Consider the following 12,849-nt stretch of genomic DNA (forward strand, 5'->3'; position numbering starts at 1 on the left):
GAGTTAGGCAGAGACTAAGACTGTCACATCCTGTCATTACCCTTGCAGCTGCCCTTAATCATGACGCATTTTTAGCCAAGGACGGGTAAGATGTCCCATGACAAGTACTCCTAAGACAGGACATGCACATGGCCAGGTGTATGATCCAATGATGGGCAAGGCTTGGTCAGAGGTGACACAACCTAAGACAGGCAAAAATGCATAAGATTAGAGGAAGGAGCTAGCCATCTCTCCTCAGGGAGCCATCTATGAGGTGGGTAACCCGTGAAATAAAGTCAGTCCGGCCTTAAAATAAAAATAAAAGGGGGTGATGTGGGGACCTAAAAGCCCCACCTTGCAGAAGTCCGAGAGGAAGTTACTGGGGCACAGCCTGACTTGCTTTGAAAGTCTGAAGAATACTTCTGCACTGCTGAGGAGTGCATGATCAGCATGTGACCATCCTTAAGATACACCCTCTGGGAGGAGGAGGGATTTCTAGGTGCCTTATAAGCTCTGCAACACCTGAAATAAATGAGTCCCTGCTTGACTAGGCTCCCCGTTGCATCTGATTGTCCCAGGTACTGGGGGCGGCATGGGCTGGCGAACAGTGTGCTTACTCATCCCCAATCATCACTGCGCAGGGGTCGCTGGCTCGAACCCCTGGCACATGTGTATAGGGTCTCTCCCTCCCCTTGTGGGTTGTTGGCCACCTGTCCACGAGGACAAAGGGAGCAGAAGTGATGAATGGGGTCAGGGTGGCCAGTGAGCACTGATGGAAGAAAGCCCTTCCGGGAAGGCAGATTCAGTGCTACAGCTCCAGATTCAGTGATACAGCTCCATTTATCCAGTGGGGGTTAGGGAAAATATAGTGTGGAGGCAGCAGCCAAAGCCTCAGCTGATAGGTGCTCATAGTATGCTTTATTTACATGTGGTGGGGGATCCTATCATCTGACTATAGGGCAATGCCTAATTATCATATAGAAAAAAACTGAGGGTGTTTTTACTCCAGGTAACTATGCCAAAGGTCATGCTCTGAATAAGGTCAGGTATCTGTGCTTGGAGGCACTTTCGCAGAGAGCAGGAGGCCCCCGCTGAGAAAGGGAGTCCTTCCATATAGCACTGAGCCCCTTAGAGCTATCTGGACATGGAGGACTACAACCTTAGCAGCAGGGTCCCCCAACACATGTGCACTTGTGTGTGTATGTGTGTGTGTGTGTTTGTATGATGTTGGGGGCAGCATGTGTGTGTCACATGTGGAAGTTGGAGGACAACTTTCAGGAGTCTGTTCTCTCCTTCCACCCTAGGGCCTGGGAATTGAACTCAGATTGTCAGGCAAGCACTTTTACTAGCTGAGCCATCTCACCACCATCACCATTAGTCCATTCTGAAGGAAGAGGCAGAAAACATCAAAACAAATGAGAAATTTTTTTTTTTTAAAATTACACTCTGTGTGTGTGTGTGTGTGCGTGTGTGTGTGTGTGCGTGTGTGTGTGTCATGAAGCACGTGTGGAAGTAGAGGACAATTTTTAGGAGTCAGTTCTCTCCTTCCACCATGTGGGTCCTGGGGATTGAACTGAGGTCATCAGTCTTGGCAGTAAATGCCTTTACCCGCTGAGCAACCTCACCCCACCAAAAAACCCTTCTTTATACATAAGAATACCAGCTAGTCAATGCCAAAGGAGTTTGAGATTCTTTTAAACTGCCATTTTGCCATCCTCAGTAACATGTAATGAATGTAATCAAAGATCATCAAAAGATACTAAAGCCACTGGAGGAAAAGGTTGTTAGGAAGCAGGCTATTTACCCATTCTTCTAGTCTTGGCAGATTTTTTATTAATTACCAACAACAACAACCAAAAAACATTAAAATGAGGAAACTCAAGGTTCCTACCCTAATAACCAAGGTGTGCATCGCTGGCAGAACCAGTGTGGCCCCCTTTAGGAACAAGTAACAGCCTTTGCTGTGGAGTACTGCCATCAGTGAAACCTGAATATAATGGAGGAGAAACAAACCCAAGAGAATGGTCTTGGACCCTTCTAAAGGTTCAGTGTCACAGATAAACAGGAACAGAAGTTGTCTTAAAGGAAACAGAAGCAGAGCAAGAAAATGTACCAGATAATCTCAACTGGTCCCCAAGTTCAAACAACAGTGGGGCTCCAGTGTAGTTCAGTGGTAGAATCACTCGCCTAGCATCAGATAAACCCTAGGTTTGATGCCCCAGCACACAAAACTAAGTAGTCCTTTAAACAACCCTCCAATGTATAAAAACAAGCAATAAATGTCACAACACCACAGTGATAAAAAGGCATTTAAGTCAATTGAGACAATATGTATGGCATAGTACCCTAGACTTTGTTGTTGTTTCTGGGGTTAGGGAGCACCTCCCACATACTGAATGTGCACTTTACTACTGAGTTACACCCTTGGCCCTTCTGGGTGAATTAAAATTCTTCATTAATTTATTACTGAGTCAATTTAATTTTCTTGTTCTTGGGAGATGTGTGCTAAAATATTGAAGAGTGTCCAAATGTCTAATTTACACTCAAATAGTTCGAGGTTTGGGATGGCAGTAGATGATTCTCGGTGCAATGTATCCTAGTGTCCATTATATTGCTATTTTTGTTGATTGCATAGGCTTGACATTTCTCAGAATAACAGAATAGGAAAATACAATTCTGTACCGAGGGAAAAAAAACCAACTGTCCAAGATGGCCTTGTCCCCTACAGCGGTAAGTGACCTTATGACCCAGCTCTGGTTTCAAAGACTCCTGAGTAGTGTGGCACCTGGAGGGCAGACTGCATGTTGCTGAATACAGCCCCTCTGGTGTCTCAGTGTGGGGCCAAATCCTGGCTCTCTCTAGAGCTGCACCCTTGGGCAAGTTACAGCCTCTGTGCCTCATTCTCTGACAGAAGTGAGAATGAAACTGGTGTTAGAGAGTGCTTAATGAGCACCCCACACCTAGTGAACTCTTTTGCCTCAACTATTGGAGTTGAATGACTTGGATTTTGAAAATAGCACTTTGGCAACCAGGGCAGAGGGGACCCTGGAGGGGGAATTCTTTAAGGCAGCATGTCTTAAATGAGAGTCCTCAGAATCATACAGAGGAAGAGAAGGGCTGGCCGTGGAAATGACTGTCTTTTCCATTCTAGAAGCCCTCGCCAGGGGCTGGGTGTCTGCCTCCACTACTTTTGTTCACTATGGTGCTGGCAGCCCTCACTACCAGGTCAGTGAGGCAAGAAAATGGAACCCAAACCATCCACATTGGAAGGGAAGATGCAGTCAGTCTCTGTTTGCACATGGCATGGCCTCGCACATAGAAAATCCTAAGGGATACACACACAAAATTTGTTAGAATAAGTTAAGCAAAGTTACAAAAAGGAAACTCAGCATAAAGCTCAAATCTGTTTCTATAAGATGAGCAATCCAAAAATGAAATTCAGAAAGCAACTGTGTTCCCACTAGGATCAAAAAGAATTGGATGCCCAAGTATAACTTTAAAGATGTGTGGAGTGTGTACCCCAAAACTACATAACACTGCTTCCCGGGAATGGGGCTGGAAATTACTAGAGGATGTGTTGTGGAGGTTGAAAGCAGTCTGTGCTGGTTGAGGTTACTGTGGTATCAACATTTCCCACAGTCCCCAAGCTGTACACATAATATTCATGTTTTAGTATATGGAAAGGATACCTCGATAAAAGCATTAATAGAATGTTTGGAGGAGTTAGCACTATAATATTTTATTTCCTTTTTTCTTGGTTTTTGTTTTGTTTTGTTGGTTTTGTAAGACAGGGTCTTATGTAGTCCAAGATAGCCTGGAACTTACTATGTAGCTAAAGGTGTCCTTGAACTCATGATCTGCCTGCCTTCATCTTCCAAGTGTTCAGATCACCTGTGTGTGCCACTATGACTATTTCTTTTTTTAAATTAATTTTCCAATTAGTATATAAAATAATGAATTTAATTATGACATTTTCTTTAAAATTTTTTTTTGCATTTATCTATTTATTTGGTGGGGTCATTCATACTATAGCACACATGTGGAGGTCAGAGGACCACTTGTGGGAGTCAGTTGTTGCCTTTTCCACATGGGTCCTGGGATTGAACTCAGGTAATCAGGCTTGACAGCAAGTACCTTTACTTGCTGAGCCATCTTGCCAGCCATAGTTATGACATTTTCATACCTATGTATCATTGTGCTTTGCTCATATCTGTTCCCTTCTACTCTCTCCTCCTTCATCCATCACTAGTTCTCTTCCTCCACACAAATAGTCTCCTTTCTGCTTTCATGACATGTCAATAGATGATTGATTGGTGGTGATAGATGATTGATAGATGATAGATAAATGATAAATAGATAGATGATAGATAGATGGATGGATAGATAGATAGATAGATCTAGATGCCATGTAAGAGATCAAACATGTTTTTTCTCCCATTACCCTCTCTTGTCCCACCTCATAAGCCCGTTCCTCCTGCTGCACAGCTCCCCTTTTTTTACGTCATAAAAATGTATATATGTATATTTGTGTTGTGTGTGTGTGTTACATAATGAGAGGAAAAAAGATGACAGTTGTATTTCTGCATCTGGCTTATTTCATTAACATGATGGTCTTCTGTTCCGTCTGTTTTCCTAAAATGACATTCCATTCTCCTTTATGGTTGACTAAAACTCCATTGTGTGTATTCACCACATTATCCAGTCATCTGTTGATGGCCCTCTAATCTGGTTCCTTGTTGTTCTTGTTTGCTTCTCTATTGATTTGATAAAACACCAAAACCAACTTGGAGAAGAGTTTATTTGGCTTACTTGTCCTGATCACAGCTCATCATTGAGAGAAGCCAAGGCAGGAACTGACGGCAGGAACCTGGAGGCAGGAACTGAAGCAGAGACCACGGAGGACTATTGTTCACTGACTTGCTCTCTGGCTGCTGCTCAGCCTGCTTTCTTTTTTATTTTTTAATTTATTATTAAATTGTGGGCATGGTGTGTGTGTGTGTGTGTGTGTGTGTGTGTGTGTGCACATAAGTGCATGAGTCCATGAGTGTAGGTGCCCATGAAAGTCAGAAGTATCAGATCCCCCAGGGGTGAGAGTTACAGGCAGTTTTCAGCCACCAGATGTGGTTGCTAGGAATTGAACTGGGGTCCTCTGGAAAAGAAGTATGTACTCTTAACCACTGAGCCATCTATGCAGCCCTCAGCCTGCTTATTCAACCCAGGACCACCTGTCCAGGTATGGTACCACCCACAGTGGGTTGGGCCCTCCCACATCACTCAGTAGTCAATAAAATGCTTCACAGACATGCTTACAGGCCAATTCGATAGAGGAACATCCCCAATTGAGGTTCCCTCTTCCCAGCTGTGTCGAGTTAACAACTGAAGCTGACCGTGACACTTATTTGGGCTATTGTGAACAGCACAGTAATAATCATGGGTGTGCAGGTGTCCCTGTAGTGTGCCGACTTAGATTCCATCAGATATACACAAGAGTAGCTGGCTACTACACTATTTCTTTTCTTTTTTTCTTTTCTTTCTTTTTGTTTGAGGAACCACCATACTGACAGTTTAAGTTCCCACAAGTAGTGTTTAAGTGTTTCTCTGTCCCCTGCATCCTCACATCCTTGTCAGCATTTCTTGCCATTTGTTTTCTTGATGACAGCCATTCTGATTGGAGTGAGATGGAATCTCAATGCATTTTAACTTGCATTTCCCTGATGGCTAAAGATATTGAAAATTTTTTCAGATTTTTTTGGCCGTAGGTCCTTCTTTCGAGGACTCTTTGTTCAATGTATTTACCCATTTATTGATTGGATAATTTTTGGTGTTTAATTTTTTAAGTTCTTTATAGATTCTATATATTAATCTCCTATCAAACATATAGTTGGCAAAGAGTCTCTCCCATCCTGTAAGCTGTCCTTTCACTCTGATGATTACCTTCTTTGTTGTGCAGGTTTTTAAATCCATGCAATCCTGTTTGTCAGTTTTTGCCATTATTTCCTGAACTAATGAGTCCTTTTCAGAAAGCACATGCCTATGCCTGAATTTTGAACTGTTTTTCCTGTTTTCCTTCAACAGGTTCAAAGTCTGGGATATTATATTAAGGTCTCTAATCTGGTTTGTGCTGACTTTTACTCAGAGAGGGAGACTGGGCTAGTTTCATTCTTCTACATGTGCATGCCTTGTTCTTCCAGCTGCATTGACTGAAGAGGATGACTTTCCTCCAATGTATTTTTTTTTTGATACCTTTCTCAAAACTTACGTGGCTGTAGCTACATGGATCAGTTTCTGAATCCTCTGTTCTAGTCTGTTAGTCCATATGTCTGATTTGACACCAGTGCTGGGCTGTTCTTGTCACTGTGGCTCTGTATGTAGTATAGTTTGTAGTATAGTTTTACTGCAATACCACCAGCATAACTCTTTCTGCTTTGTTTGGGGTCTTTTGTGCCTCCTTATTAATTTGTTTTTTTTTTTCTAGTTCTATGAAGAATGTCATTGGAATTTTGATGGACATTGAACCAAATCTGAAGATCACTTTGGTAATATGACATTTTTACAATCATGTTTTATTTCTCAACTCAAAATGTGGATGGGCAAGGACTGGTGATTCTGGCTTACAGGCCCCACTAGGTTTTAACTGCACCATTTAAAGCATATGATTCCGTTAGTCAAGTCAGTAGGAGAAATGAGGCTGGGACACTGGAGGGATGAGCACCAGGTTTCCCTGGAACCCCACAGGTCCCTGTCATTCCTCTGATGGGACTGGCCACATAATCATCTGACTACAGTGGCTGAGAAGTGCTATCTGCCCTAAGTAGAAGGAAAGAAGAAACTGACCAGTAAGCACTTATAACATTGGACATAATGAGGGAAAAGCTCACTGACCCCTGTGGTCCACCTGAGAAAACAGACTGGGAGTGAGAGATTTCTCACACTGAAAAGGGAAAGAAGAGTCACAAATGCAATCAACTTGGGAGCATATATGTTGTGACTGTACGTATATCCTGTTGAACAGTGACCCTATCATCTGGATCTTCCACCTTAGATGAATGTGTTTCTGTGTGATGACCGTCACTCAGCCAATTTGATAGCAAATTGTCTTCAGTGTTCTACACTAGTTCTTACTGCTTTCATACCAGCACTTGGGAGGCAGAAGCAGGCAGATATCTGAGTTTGAGGCCAGCCTGGTCTACATAATAAGTTCCAATCAGCCAGGGATACCATAGGGAGATCCTATCTCAAAATATAAAATAAAACAAAACAAAATAAGGGGGTGTGGGATGGAGAGATGGCTCAGTGGTTAAGAGTACTAGCTGCTCTTGCAGAGGACCTGGATTTGGTTCCCAGCACGCACATGGCAGCTAGCAGCCATCCGTAACTCCAGTTCCAGGGGACCTGATGCTGTACTGGATATCTTTAGTTGTCAACTTGACACACCTGGATAGAGAGAGCCTTAACTGGAGAATTGTCTCATTGGACTGGCCTGTGGCCATGTCTGTGGGATATTTTCTTGATTTTTGATTTATGTGGGAGGGCCCAGCCTACTGTGGGCAGTGCCACTGCTGAGCAGGTGGTTCTGTATTGTATAAGAAAGCAGGCTGAATATGTGCCACGGGAACAAGTCAGTAAACAGCTTTCCTCCATGGCCTGTGCTTCAGCTCCTGCCTCCAGTTTCCTGTCCTGACTTTCTATCTTGGGCTCCCTGATGAACTGTGACCCAGGAGATGTGTGTCAATAAACCCTTTCTTCCCCAAGTTGGTATTGTTCAGAGTATTTTGTCACAGCAATGGAGAAGCAAAATAGAACAGACACCCTCTTCTGACCTCTTCAGGCATTGTACGACATGGGTGCACTTACATATATGCAAGCAATACATTCATACCCATAAGATAAAAATAACAAATAAAATGTTTTAAATAAAATAAAACAAAAACAAAAAAAATCCAATTTCCTTCATGCTGAAGTTTCAAATACAGACTCAGAAAAGCAAGCGACATATGTTCTCCCTCATTTGTGGATTGAAGCACCAATCCCTTATATGTGAATATATATCCTAATGTAACAGCAGGAGCTAGGAAGCTGGAAAGGAAACACAGAGGGAAAGGGAAAGAAAGAGCCCAAACGAGGGGAATAGTAGGGAAAAGATGTTACCAAGGGGGACATGGGGAAAATGAGGACATTCAACTGGGAAGGGAGAAGGGAAGGACACACAAGGAACCCTGGGGGTAAAGGGGATGAAGGAACTCAAGAGAGAGGGATATAGCAGATAGGTATTTTCAAGGGGAAAATAAGGGCACTTAAACTGAGGATGGAGGAGGGAGGCTAGATAGGGAGAGAGAGATAGAGGAGAGATAAATAAAGCTTAGATGGCATAAAAAGCCAGAGGGAAATGTATTAACTCAACCCCCCATAAAATACACATATAATAGCTGAACATTAGTGCATGTGTATACTTGAAGGCTCTATAATAAGGAACACAGTGCCAGATAGGAGAAACCTTCCTTTGAGTTGTTGGCCAGAGTAGTCCAAGGGGCTCCCAAAATAACATGGGGTAATAACATTACCTCCTAGAATTTGAAGGTAAGACCCTATTGCTGAAGACAGGGCATACTTGAGACACAGAACTTGGAGCAATGGAGCTGGAACTAACCTGGAAGCCTTCTCCCTGAAAAATAGCTCTCATAGTTCTAGAGGGTGCTATATAAGCTGCTAAAGGAGAAAATCAATCAACAATCCAACCCACCTCTAAAGCCTAACAACCACAATGACTGGCACAGCAATCTACCTCTATTGGTGCAGTAGTGGCACTGTTATCCAGGGGGCAATCAACAGCTATCTAATTGGACTTAAAGCCTTCTCAATGGGAGGGAACTCTTGGCTGACACTGTAAATATAGCCAAATACACATGGCTGGAGAGGTCCTAGATCCTAGATACCCTACCTCTGTCATATCTCTAGACAAATGAAATTTTTTACAGTATGCTAAATATGGATCCTTATATTTATAGACAAATGTACCATACACCACTAATCAAAGAAGCCTCTTTTTGTAACAGATGGAGGTTACTGCAGAGTTCCACAACTGGTCACACACAGAGAATACATGTCTGAGACACCCAGCCCTAAGTGACACATATACAGTGGAATCTCTATACCTAAGGCTCATGGAACATAACAGGAGTAGAAGAAAGCTTCACCAACAAAGCTTCCTTATACAACAGAGTGCAATGCACACAGGAGGCCACAACTGGCTAAGTTTTAGAGAATAAGAGACTGCAGAGTGTGTGTCCTTGGACAAGACTCCTATATTAAATCTCACCCACCCATGGCTCAGGAACTATTTCAGAAGAAGGGGTGGAAAGATTTCAAGAGCCAGATTTCAAGATTTCAAGGTTGGGGCATGAATATAAAGAAACAGAGATTTTTCAGGCCACTGGAAATATGCTCATATATGACAGCAACCAACTCATGCAGGCTCAATCAGACAAACACCTAGCATAGAACGGGGAGAATGGGCAGCAGCCCCAACTCTAGCCAAGGAACTACTGGCAAATGATTACTGTGGGGTGAGGAAGAGTAGATCTTCTTTAAGGTAGTGAGTCTAGATAGGCTGACTAGGCTCCAGTGTATGAACTTGTACCAAGAGACATCTGGATAGAAATGCTTGACCAGATAGGACTTAACATATATGACAGAATACCTGAAATCTGGTGGATGGGGCTATGGGGGACTAGGGAAGGGGGGAATAAATTTGATTAAGATGTATTATATGAAATGCACAAAACTCAACTAAAATATTTTAAATGAAAAATAAAATTTAAAAAACAATAACAACAAAAAGAACCAATTTCCTCCATGCTGGAGTTTGAAAACTGCTGGTGATAAGGAGGGGGGAGGCAGCATGAAGGATGTGCTCCTTGGAAGATGGGTTGGCCCCTCAGTCTAGCAACTGGGAAGGAACTGGAGGAGCAGACCCCAGGTGGGACACACATCAACTTTCTGCAGCTCTGTGTCTTTCTAAACCTCAGCTCCTTAGCTGTGTGGTGGGGTTGACCTGAGCATCCATCTCTACCCCGCACAGACTGAACAATAAGTGGCCAGGTTCCGGCGTGGGGGGGATGTGCCACTAAATAATTCAGGCTGGGGAGATAGCTCAGTAGCAAAGTGCTCACTGCACACACATGAGAACATAGCTTTCTTTCCACACAAAGAAAATATTTCCCCAAAGCCATCTTTTCCTGGAATCACACTGGCCAGTTCTGGTCACACATCCTCCTCTTAGACAAACCATAGCAAAGGATCTAAAAGGACTACGGCTGCTTTAGACCAGCAAACACTCGTTCCTTACAAAACAACCCACCCCACCTTTGTTAACAGCCCTTTATTCAAGCCCTGGTAAGCCCCCCATTTACACAGCCATCTGTTCCTGCTAGGATCAGATTTTTAACTAGTTGCTGTGTGTGCACTGGGAGTGTGCTGTATCTGTGTCAATGGTGAGGGGTGTGTGTGTGTGTGTGTACGTTTGTGTGTGTTAGTCACTGCAGAAAGGGAGCAAGCCAGGACAGACAATGAAGCTGCTCCATCCATTGTTCTAAAGCCCGGTGCTCCCATCTCCACCTGCTCTCCTGAAACCCAGGAAATTCTCAGTGCGAGACAAAGCCTCCAGATGGGATGAATCAGCTGAGCTGCATAAGTGGCTCAAGCAGAAAGTCAGGAGCAGCTTCCTTGGTCCCAATTTCCTTTTTTTCCTTTCAGAGTTTTAAGCTTCAGCTTTACCCTGGATTTGACTATTCAGTCAAGTGGATGGGGGCTTAGCAGACAAGTGGTTCAGGGGCAGCTTCCCCTGGGGCTGTGCCACAGGAAGTCACCCCCCTTGTCAGAGCTCTCCTGAACAAGGCTGTTTGGGTGTGGGAGAGGACAGGGTACATGGATGGTCAAGTAGTTCAGGGTAAAAAAAGACAAGGTGGCTTAATAAAGCCAGATGGACTCAGAGCCCCTAGAGAGGGGCTAAGGTTGCTGGGAGTGTGACTCATTCAGCCTGAACCCTGTTTTTGTTACTCCCTCTCTTCGCTCCCTACACACACACACACACACACACACACACACACACACACACACGAGAGAGAGAGAGAGAGAGAGAGAGAGAGAGAGAGAGAGAGAGATCATCCCATCATCCAAAAGGCAGACCCAGACTCTGGTGGAGGAGAAAGCTGGGCTTCTGGATCTGGCAGCAAAGACCTTGCTCTGCTCCCAGGCAGTATCTGATGGGAAACCCCATTAGTACCCCCAACACATACAGAACAGGGCCTGGTGGTCTGGGTCACCCCAGTCAGACCAAAGCTTGAAATCTGGACTCTGGAACTGCCCAGAGTCCTACCAGAACACACAGGACTGGAAATGTTGGTGGGTTGGGGACTGGGACTTGTGCCAGTTGAGCTATTGACTCTAGATCAGAGCAGGCCAGACCAGAGGGGGCAGCAAGTGGGGCTTGGAGGCCCCTGCTTCGAGCAGTGACCAGACCTCTGACCCAGTGCTATTGTGCATCCTGCTCTTCACTCGGGTCCCAGCTCAGACTTCACCATCCTAGATAGGCCTCCCTGCCACTCTACCTTCCAAAGGAAAGCCCTTTGTCTGGCTCTGCTGTTATTTGTTTGTTGATGACTGGTCTCCAAGCAGCACTCCCCCTGTATACACATGCACTAAGAAAGAAGCTTCAGAGAGGAGCAGCCTGCCTATTCCATGCACCCCTGCATTCCTACTGCCGAGGATAGCACTGGATGCACAGGGCACTCAAGGAATTGTTGAATAGCTGATTGGATGAATGTGAGACTGGAGTTGGGGTGAAGGCAGCTAGCTGGTCAATGGTCCACTTGACCATAAAACTGGGCCCAAGGATCCTGAAGGAGTGTGGACATCAGGGAAGAATAGAGAGCTCCTCCCTGGAGAGGTACATTCTACTATCCCAGGCCTTGAGCCATGATAGGTGAAGGAGAAGTATCCCTTCTCCCACACTGACCTCAGGATTTCTGGTACTCCAAGCAGCTCAACTCAAATGTACAGTTATAGAACACTATACACACTATACTCAAGCTGAAGATATGGCTCAGCAGTTAAGAGCACTGGCTGTACTTGTAGAAGACCCAGGTTCAAATCCCAGCATCTACATGGCAGCTAACAACTGTCTATAACTCCAGTTCCAGGGGAACTGGGCTTTTCAAGATACAACATGGGTGTGCTTACATTCATTCAGGCATAACACTCATACACATTAAAAAAAAAAAAGATCCAGGGGACTATGAGCATGTCTCAAAATGTCTATAATGGTAGTGGGTCACCTGTCCTCTTGATCAAGGAGGCCGAGGAGACCCCACCAGATGGACTTGAACCAGTGTCCAGTCTACAAAGAGGAGAGTCAACACAGAGGAATCATTTCCTGCGTGCTTCCAAGTGAAGCCAACCATGATCAAGCAGGACCTTTGATTTATCTTCATATAGGCAGAACTGGTAAAAAAGAAAGGAGCCAGGGGCTCCTCCTAAGCCCATGTGACCCCTGAGGAACAGATCCTCAAACTACCTTAAGAGTAAAAATAAATCGGTTTATCTGGTCCGACTGTATGGCCTTAAATACCCAAAAGGAAAATATAACCAAAGATTAAAGGGGCCAATACAATGTCATAAGAGTCCATATGTATAGCTAAAGGCTACATAACAAACAACAATGCCAGACAGGAGATACCTTCCTTTGAGTTGTTGGCCAGGGTGGCCCAAGAGACTCCTAGTCAGTAATCCAGCATAGATCTGGGAAAATGAACAGCAGACCCGAATCTTATCTAAAGGAATATTGACAACTGATTGCTGCTAGGTGAGGAACAG

This window comes from Nannospalax galili, unplaced genomic scaffold (assembly GCF_000622305.1).
Source record: "Nannospalax galili isolate Female #2095 unplaced genomic scaffold, S.galili_v1.0 scaffold332, whole genome shotgun sequence".
Classification (NCBI taxonomy): Eukaryota; Metazoa; Chordata; class Mammalia; order Rodentia; family Spalacidae; genus Nannospalax; species Nannospalax galili.